The sequence below is a fragment of the Papaver somniferum genome, chromosome 2 (genome assembly GCF_003573695.1).
Source record: "Papaver somniferum cultivar HN1 chromosome 2, ASM357369v1, whole genome shotgun sequence".
Taxonomy (NCBI): domain Eukaryota; kingdom Viridiplantae; phylum Streptophyta; class Magnoliopsida; order Ranunculales; family Papaveraceae; genus Papaver; species Papaver somniferum.
The window spans coordinates 177,432,786-177,443,615 of record NC_039359.1 but is presented as its reverse complement, the minus strand read 5'-3'; the positions used below and the strand labels follow the sequence as shown (position 1 = coordinate 177,443,615).

The 10,830-nt window shown below is 36.8% G+C and overlaps 1 pseudogene; it reads left to right on the top strand.

The window, feature by feature from the left end:
• Positions 1-7,731: 7,731 nt before the first annotated feature.
• Positions 7,732-10,451, top strand: LOC113349866 (annotated as a pseudogene).
• Positions 10,452-10,830: the final 379 nt, after the last annotated feature.

Here is a 10,830-nt window from a genome sequence, read left to right as displayed (position 1 = left end):
CGAGGTCCCAGGGTTTTTCTGCTAGTGCGGTTTCCTCGTTAATAAAACTTCTATTATCTTGGTTTTTTTTCTTCCGTATTATATTGTTTACCTTTATAATTGGATTCACACAAGTAGTACGTATTCAATCTTAGTAGATACATTCATATAATTGTAGAATTCGTATTTTGAAATATAGATAACAAGTTTATTACTTGGCAAAATTCCGATTAAATTATTTGGATACAACTATATTGGTCTTGGATATTGATTTTTGAGATCGTCCAAGCACTCTTCTTAACAATCAGGTTCACGGACTCTATAATCTATACGTTCTGATTGAGAAGAGATAAAGATATAAAAATCTATATACATATTGTCAAGGATCATTAAGTTAGTGCATTTGCGTTTGTATTAGGTTTTGTCCATACAGGTTTTCTAACGGAAAATTTGGTGGTATACTTGGTACCCTCTCATTTTCAATTGATATCAGAGCAAGCAAACACCTTTAGACCTAACAACTCTGTGTTTGTGGCGATCTGAATTATGTATAAGAGTGTAATCGCGATTAGTATACCACAATCCTTCGATGGCAAAAATTACTTATGGTGGAAAATAACTAGGTGATCTTTCTTACAAGCTCGTGATTTCAAGACATGGATTCTTGTTGTAACTGGATATAGTCTTCCAGTATCTGAAGAAGGGTCAGCTGTTGTTCCGAAAGTTGTAGCTACATATAGTGATGCCGAAATCAGTGATACTAAATACAACTCTGATGGGCTGAATGTTATAATCCACGCCATATGCCAAGATCTTCAACATCACGTGCCTACATGCACTACATCGAAGCAAGCTTGGGATATCTTAGAAACTTTATTTGAAGAAAATACCGCAGAGAAATAAACAAGGCTTCAAAACCTAATTTTTGACTAGGAAAACCTTTGTATGAGTGACGAAGATTCGTTTGAGGAATTTAATAACTAGTTATCTGAAATAGTGAATGCTTGTCATGTATTAGGAGGGACTATTCCTGAAAGGGATATTGTGATGGAAATTCTGAGATCCTTGCCGGCTCGATACGAGTCTAAGATATATGCCATCACTAAAGGAAATGATCGTACTAAACTTTCCAGAAGCACCCTCATTGGAAAGTTAAAGATTTTAGATCATGAAATACAAACTAAAGCTGGAAAAGATATTTACTTCAGTCTGAGACGAAGAGAAATTTGCGATTACTAACTATCTTTCCTGAAAGAGATTACGAAAACCTCGATAACAGAAAAACAAGATCAGGATACACGAACTATCAAGATAAAAATAGTCGGACCTAGCTTCACGAATCCCCAAATCGAAGTCTTTTAGTCGTAGACCTATTTATGTTTCTCAGAGGAAACCTAGGTCAATAGAGGACGGCTCTAGCTATCAACTAGGACATAAAAGTGTCCAAGATTGAATTTCCCAATTGAAAGACCATATCTATTTATAGAGTTTTAAGACCAAGGGTTGCTTAGAATTCAAGCTAAGATAAGTTGATATTCAAGCAAACACTTTCTCTGTTTAGATGAAACTTTAAATAGGGTTCCAAGTAAGCATGTGAAAATTAATCTTGAAATCACATAAAAGAATATACAGATTGGTTCGAGTACGTGAACCGTGTATAGTGACTCTTATGGAAAATACGCCTTATGAACTATAATCAGTTTGATGTTCATCTAAAAACTTAAGAATTTAATCAAGATATAAATACACAAGTGTGTTAGTGATCAATGATGTCTTATAGGTATTTATGAGAGTCATAGCGACGCCACATATTTAAAAAATAAGTCTTTGAACATCTGCTAAACTTTTACTGGGACCGTTGGTGAAACGGTTCGTAAACCGTATAGGCAGTTCACGAGTGAGGGTGTAACAGTTCGTGAATCGGGTTCGCCGACCCTACTCGGATCGTGAACTCACATGGACACGATTCATGAACCGGGTTCGCCAACTGTTAGCCTTTTTCCACCAACATAAAAAATTCATATCACCACTGTTCGTGAACAGTCCCCTTCTGAACTTAAGGTTTGAGAACAGGTTCACCAACCTTCCTGTATTTCAGAAACTCAGATATATATGGTTTTCGAACTGCTTCGCCAACCTACCTGAGTCGAAATATCAGAAGTTCATAATTTCTCTCTTTTAATGTCTGAAACATTCTCAAATGATAAAATCATTGCTTGGGTTATTTTCAAATTGATCTACAAATTAATTCTTGAACAATAAATAGTGCGAACTAATATTGTGAAGTACTTTTGAACATCCAATGCTATTGAGATGATTAACAAGACAAGCTTGACTCGAAATTTCTTCTTTGCAATAAAGCTACTAAAAGTCATACGATATAGTCTCATATAGATATAATGGTGATGCATGTGAGTATATAAAATGGTTCAGTCTTCACATACCTTGTTGATGAAGTTCTCCAAATGTCTTCGTCGATCTTTAGTCTTCGATGGTGATGTCTGATACTCAACTACCAAATTCTAACCTAGTCTGAAACTTGACTTAGTAGACTAAAAATCAAGATATATTTTTTTTCAACTAACATTGAAAATAAGCTTGAGATATCAAAACTTGTGGGTTCAACCGAGCATTTTCTCTAAAAAATATTTATTGCTTTTCCTCTCACTCCCGTGGTTTCAACGGGTTTGAAGGAGAATCCGATTAACTTCATGGACCACTTAGTCATTCGCCTGGGATTAGACTGATGTTGTCGTAAAGTATGTTATAGGGTTAGCGGCAGCCACTACAAACATGTGGTGTGCTAACGGATAGTGTCTTTAACTTTTGCGCAGCAAACACCATGGGAGACATGCCTTTTCTGTTGGGGAGTATCTCGTTTCCACTTCCTTTAATGCTATCCTGATGTAATAAATTGGCGCTAAATTGTTAATTCCCATGTCCTGCGATGATATCTCTGATTTCCTTGTCTGTGTTTGCCACATATAGATATAACGGCTCCCCCAGTACTGGTGGTCGTAGCACATGCGGATGCACTAAACATATCTTGATCCTTTGAAGTACATCTTGATGTTCAACCCCCATATGAATGGTGTTCCTTTCTTCATCAAGGGAGTAGGCTCGCCATGCTTGTTCCTAGGACCAATATGAAGCATCTGACGTATGTGATTCTCTCAATGAGCGCTTGTAGCTCCTCTTTATATTTATTTTCCACCATCGTCAAGATGGCTTCTGCTTTCGTCTCATCAATCTCTACTCCACTTTTCGTGACTTCAAATCCAAGGAACTTGCCCGAGGTTACTCCAAACTAGCATTTTGCCGGTTTCATTTTTAGGCCGTATGCTCGACATCTCGTAAACACTCGACGAAGATTGGGGATGTGATCGTGTCTAGCTTTTGCTTTGACTATGATGTCATCTACATAAACCTCCACTATATCATGGTTCAAGTCGTAGAAAATTCGAGTCATCGCTCTCTAGTAGTTGCTCTCATATTCTTCAATCCGAACGACATTACCACGTAGAAAAAATTTCCAACCAGGGTGGCTAACACGGTCTTTGTCATTTGGATCTGGTTGTAACCACTGTATACATCCATGAGGGAGAAAATCTTGTGCCCGTGTATCACATCGACTAATATGTCTATATTGTGGAGTGGGATATCATTCTTGGGACATGCTTTGTTGAGGTATCTGAAATCGACGCAACATCTAATATTACCATTTTTGTTTTCTAACAGGACGATATTAGCTAGCCACAAGAGATGATAGATTGACTTTATGTATCCTGCTTCTAGCAGTTTGGCTACCTCTTCCTTGATTTTTTTATCACGTGGGAGAATTTTCGTCGAGGTTGTTTCACAGGCTTGCTTGTTGGTGCGGTCTTAAGTTCGTGGAATACAAGTGTCAGATGTAAGCCGGACATGTTCTCATATATCTAAGAAAAAAACATCTTGAAATTCAACTAGCAGGTCTTCCAGTTTCTTATTTTCTTCTCATATCTCAAGCACTTTCGGGTTTTCCGTGGTTCCGATGTTCAATGATTGTGTTGGCTCCGCTTGTTGTTGCGGGGAGCTGAATGTTGGTATTTCTCAGACCTGCTAGTTCTTCAACCGTTAGCCCCTTTATTGAGTTTTTTGACATAATCTTCCTCTACTGCCTGAGCTTCCCCCGTAGCGTTGAAGGGGTAGATTCTTCGCCCATCTGGTACGAGTTGGAATTTACCACCGATGTTTCCCAACTTACTTCCCTCACCTCCTTTGTTTTGCATTTAAAAATTTGACCTGTTTCCGTTTTCTCACCTATTTCTTTGTAAAATGCGGCCTCCGGGAATGACTATTCTTCCTTCGATTGGGACTCTCGTGGCTGAGATGCGCCATTGTTTTCCTTTATGAAGAAAATTAACACATGGTGATCCGTCGGTGATACAGCTCTGTATTTCTGTAGCCATAATTGTCCTAGGAGCAAGTGATGTGCCAAATCTACTTCAGTCACGTGGAAGAGCTCGATAGACTTGACGGGTCCGACTGTGACTTCGAGGTTTATCGTCCCTATTGTTTTTTGAATTTTTTCACATGAATCTCTTACTCTTGTGTCAAATCTCCTAATTTATATGGAGGTTCTCCAACCTTTGTAATTGTTTGTTTTGAAATCAAATTTAGTAATGCCTCAGTATCAATCAAAACCCTCTTGAGGATATTCTTTCTTACTGGTGGTGTAATGAGCAGAGGGCGTAAGTGTTCTTCTTCAATAATTATATCCTCCGCACCAAAGGTGAGTTGTACGTTTGTTTTGGAAAATATGATTCCACATAGCCGTGTAGGTTGTATGTTGTAAGGATATTCAACATGTGGGTGTAGGCCAATTGACGTCGGTGTTCATTGAACTTTGCTTCACAAAAGAATATGGAAAATATTTGTGCGTAGGCTTCCCAAGCCGCTCTATCTTACGGGTCTCCCATAAGTCCCAGATCCACCAAAATCATAGTGCCTAGTATTTTCTACGATGTTTGTATTAAAGGTGCTTTCATCGTGGTTCTGCTGGTATTCTGTTGTAGCTATCTGGGGTAATTTGCTTATAAGGTACTCCCCTCGTTTCAAAATAATAGGCTTCTTGTTTATATGCAAATTTGCACATAAATAAGCCTATTATTTTGAAATTTTTTAAACGGAAAGCAAAATAGGATCAAAGGAATGCGAAAATTGTAATCAACTCTCTTTTTGAACCTATTCAGTATAGTCTTTCTGACTCGGACCACAATACCCTTATGAGTAGCCACATCTAACTCGCACCCATTATTAGTTCGAATCTACCAATCTTAAGCCATAAACATCATCAAATCAAAAAAGAAACAATGATTATCAAATCAAAAAAGAAACCCACAGAAAGAAACAATGATATTAGTGATTAAAATTATATATGTAGATAATCAAAGTTAACCTATTTTACATTGTAGAATCATCCGTTATCATAAATTTGAGAATCGAATGATTAAACTAGGTAAAGCATATCATTGATTAATTCTGATGTAGAAAAAGCTTTGGAACCTAAAACTAAGGGTTTTCAAGATTTGGGTTTATTTGTTCTTTCAATTGGGCGATTTATGAAAGCTTTAGGTAGTAACTAAATTGTGATTTATGCTATTACGATATCAAATCGGTTGATTTTGTAGATCCCCACCCCCAACCCAAAATAAAAAATAAAATAAATCAACCTAATATATTGTTCTTGACTACAAAATGTCTTATGATAATTAAGAAATACTTTCAAGTATTTCTAGACACTTTGGCTTGATAGGATGGTTGTATTTAGGAAGGGTAATATCATGGTTTATAAAGGCGTTTGTGGGCGCTTTTTTGGGCGCTTTTTTGCGCTTCAGGTCCTAGGCGCTTCTAGAGCGCCGTTTTACGAATTGGTTTATATTAGAAAGTGAAAAGTCGGCCTTTGAAGCCCAGTAGGGCCTGTTTCACGTTTTCTAACTAAATATTAATAAACCTAATTTATAGGGCATGATGATCATGATGACGATGACTATCTACATGATGATATGAATGATGCAGAAATCCGTGGCTAGTATTTTTAAATATCTCTTGGGTAGTATATGCAATATCAGTATGCCATATGCTTAGTTAGTCTAATTGTTCCTTTCATTATGTCTGAACTTCGTAGTTTTCTTTTATTAGGTTGATAAATTCTTATTTATATATATTATTATATATTTCAAAAAGATCGCTTTCGCTTTACGCTTTGGTATGAGAGCGCTTCGCCCCACGCTTTCGCTTTTTAAAACCTTGGGTAATATGGTCTGAATCGGAAGGACTATACTGAATAGGTCCAAATAGTGAGTTGACTACGATTTTTGCACTCCTCGGATCATGTTTGCTATCCTTTTAACAAAAATCTTATTTTGAAACGGAGAGAACAGTCAAGTAAGTTGTTAATTTTGGATGTGGAGTAATTAATTTCCGATATTCTCAGGTGCGAATGCACCATTTTTTGTAGCACCACTTGTACTGGTAATGGGGATCATTCCCAGTGAAGTCGCCAAAATGTAAGGCCCGTAAGTAAATAGTAAATGGTACATACTCTGATACCAGTACACAGTACTACCAGAAAATATGCTTTGTCAATCTCTGGTAATCAGCTTCCTTTTGTAGATATAATGTTAAGGCTACTGATAGATATAATGTTGGTGAAAATTTTGGGATCTCGATAAACAATCTTATTAATTTTAGGGCTACTGCGTTTATACTGATCTCAAGATTTAATATTAGGAAAGCAGCGGATATATCAGTTTTCTGTAATCGTAATGCCATTGAAAGTATTTGGATAAGGGATAACCTCGTAGCCATTTTGAACAATCTTTATATCAGAAATTGTATTAACCTTGTAACTGCCAATGTCTCTCGGTTAAGAGAGAACTAAATCAATAAAGGTTTCTAGAGGCACCAATACTTAGAGCCTCTTTAATGGAACGTGTTTGAAGAAAAAAGTCATATTCCACGTAGGATTCTCAACCATAATTATAAAAAATCATCTCCAACACATTGAAGTAAAGATGATGTGGCAAAAAAAAAGGTTAGACATCCTCCAGGTGAACCTCTAGTTTTTAGACATTCACTTAGAGGATGTCTTCTCATCCTAGTCAAACTTTTTATTAATAAAAATCATTGAAAAATAAAAATAGAAAGTATTTTAACCAATTGTATGCCTACAAATAAGTAAAAATATAATAGAAAACTGTATGGATTGGAGATAAAATTTTATTTTTCCTAATATTTAGAGTTTTATATTCAAATGATGTCTTAGAAGTGATGCCACGTATGAAACATCCACTTCCACCATCGGAGAAGCTATTAATACTAAGTATTAAGTTGTCACAACCGTACTTGCTCACAAAGTATTCAAGAGAACAGCCTAAATGATATTAATCAAACTTTGTAATGGTGTTCAAACTTTAGAACGTCAAATTTTGCATGTACTATAGATTATCCCTATGTCGGTCTCTCCTCGAAAATCGAAGAGAATAAATGTGATGTTTTTACGCACAAGAGCAAAAAAATACCTTTGAATGAATAAATTGGTGGTTGATTAGTTACCCATCAACACCTCCACAGCTTTGATTGCTTAGTGTTCACTTCAGTATTATCAAAAAGCAGTTGGAACTTAAATGAAAAGAAAAACCTCAGTAACGATCTGAATAACTAACTCAATATAATTGATTCAGTCACTCAGAGAGTTAAAACTTACAGAATTCTCTGCCAACAATTTTGCAAGGAGATATGGGGAACAAAAGAACTATAGAAGAGAGTTTCATCCATTGTTGAGTAGAGAAAAGAGAGAAAATGGTATATACAATCATGGATTATGTTCTTTTGAGATGCAATCATTAACTTCCATTTGTGAAACTCTCATACCTTCTATAACATTGGATCCAGTTCAAATGAAAAATATGGATAAGCCACCAAGCGAAAGTGTTCTCGAGTCATTTTACCTATCTTCGGGATCTCAAAAACCAATTCCAGATGAGGTGAGAATATTTTCATTTCAACTTTCATTGCAACTTTCTTTGTCTGTTTCTGTTTCTGATCTATTAAGTAAATTATGAGATTTGATATACTTCTAGTTGGTGTCTTGTGGCTTTTTCATGTCATTATCGGTGTATTTCTGTCCAAAGGCTCTCAATATTTCATTTCTGCTGAGTTATTTAATCTGTGTAAACCGTGAACAGGTTGCAGAACTGATGACGAAGAGGGGTTTGATGCATGGTTTTATCATGGTGAGGCTAGTCCTACTGATGCTTTCAACAAGACTCGGAACACTACTGCTTTGCGGGTCTCTATGTTTTAGCAAGGAGTTTCCATTCGTCAAGAAGTTCAAAGATATTTCATTGGAGAAAAGAGACAGGATTTTGCAGAATTGGTCAAGGTCGAAGTACATCATTTTAACTAGAGCTGCATTTGCCATGATCAAATCATTTTGCTTCTACATTTTCTTCACACGAGTAAGGCTTTAAACATATTGACTTCTAAGACTGAAGTAAATTGTAGAAACCAACTGAATTTTCTTTCTCTTTTTCATTACAGATTGATGAGAATTCAGAAAATCCAGCATGGGAAGCAATTGGATATCGGCTAAACACTGAAAAAATTTCATCCAAGCATAGAATGGAGAGGCCTCTTCAGAGAGGAATTATAGAAACTCTGCATGAAACTGACTTTACTCTCATCAAATCTTTGTCACAAAAAGGCCTTAAGGTCACTGAAGACGTGAATCAAAATGCTTACAAGATTGATTGCGATGTTGTTATTGTTGGTTCTGGTAGTGGTGGTGAAGTTGCAGCTGCAGTTCTAGCAAGCTCGGGTCAGAAAGTGATCGTGATAGAGAAAGGAAACTATTTCACGCCAGAAGAGTATTCATGTCTAGAGGGTCCTTCCTTCAATCAATTATATGAGCATGGTGCTTTCTTACTGACTCTTGATGGGAAAATGATAATAATGGCAGGATCAACAGTTGGTGGTGGATCAGCCATAAACTGGTCTGCTAGCATCAGAACACCTACTTCAGTATTAACAGAGTGGTTTTTGGATTACAGGATTCCTCTTTTTGGAAGTTCTGATTATCAATCTGCCATGGATATAGTTTGTAAAAGAATCGGTGTCACCGAGAATTCCTTGAAGGAAGGATTTCAGAATCAAGTTCTTCGTAAAGGGTGTGAGAAACTAGGCCTAAAAGTTGATAATGTTCCACGTAATTCGTCTGAGAATCATTATTGTGGATCTTGTTGCTATGGTTGTAAAACAGGAGATAAAAAAGGGACAGATTTCTACTTGGCTAGTTGATGCAGTTAATAGTGGTGCAGTGATCTTAACTGGGTGTGAAGCAGATAAGTTCATATTAGAAAAAAACAATTCTGGAAGGTCTAGAAACAACAAATGCTTGGGAGTTACGGCAGCATCTTTGAACAAGCGCATCACAAAGAAACTGCTAATTCATTCCAAGGTAACAGTTTCAGCATGCGGGTCTCTCTTAACACTTCCTCTAATGATCAAAAGTGGATTGAAGAACCCGAATATTAGGAGGACCTTACGATTACATCCTGTTTTGTTTGCTTGGGGTTACTTCCCAGAATCAATGGCAGAGATCGAAGGCAAAAAACACGAGGGAGGAATTATCACATCACTGCATAAGGTGATGTCAGAGAAATCCGAAGTTAAGGCAGTGATAGAAACTCCTATACAAGGTCCTGCTGGTCTCAGTGTAATGTTTCCTTGGGTATCTGGACGGGATATGAAGGATAAAATGGTGAAATATTCGAGGACTGCTCATTTGTTTTCACTAGTTAGGGATAATGGGTCAGGAGAGGTGAAGGCGAAAGGAAGGATCACGTATAAACTAAGTTCACTGGATAAAGAGAACCTCAAGGCTGGTCTGAGACAAGCTTTGAGAATTTTAGTTGCTGCAGGAGCAGTTGAAGTTGGTACACATCGAGAAGACGGGCAGAGTATCAAGTGTAAAGGGATTAAGGAGGAAGAATTGGAAGAATTCTTGAACACTGTTACTGCAGTAGGCGGGCCCTTGTCAGTAGGCGAACACTGGAGTTTGCACTGTTCTGCTCATCAGATGGGAAGTTGTAGAATGGGGGCTACTGAAGCTAAAGGTGCCATAGATGAAAATGGAGAGAGTTGGGAAGCGGAAGGATTATTTGTGTGTGATTGAAGTGTACTTCCTACTGCAACTGGGGTTAATCCCATGATTACCATCCAATCAACTGCTTACTGTTTGTCCAAGAATATTGTTGAGAGGATGAACGGGAGGAAATTATCGGACCGAGATGTTACATGGGAGTCAGTCTAGGTCTTATATGGAACATTTTTAGTTATAATTCTCCAAGAATTTACTTGTGCAAGTGTAAGGTTCTATATATTGTAATAGTCAAGGTAAAGGTATTTGAATTATGATGCATGTAATTTGTGAAGCAATTTTAATAATCATGGTAAAGATATGCTTCATTTGGCAAACTTTTTTTTTTTTTTTTTTTGATAACAAAGGAACCTTATATTAATGGAAATTCAAGGTTATATTGGGTTTAAAATGGAAAATTAGAGAATACAAAATAACAAGAACATGCCATACAAGCACAATACCGAAAAATCCGACGAAAGAAACAGAAGGATTAACGGAACTTGACGAATACAAGCATGAATAAGAACCGATTAAATTGGTGGAAAGATGCAGAATTTAATCCAACCATTTTGTGTGTTTTTCTTCTTCATAAAAAAATGCTACTAAAGTTTGAGTGTAGAAGAAATGCTACTAAAGTTTGAGTGATATACTCAAATCTCTTAAAATTT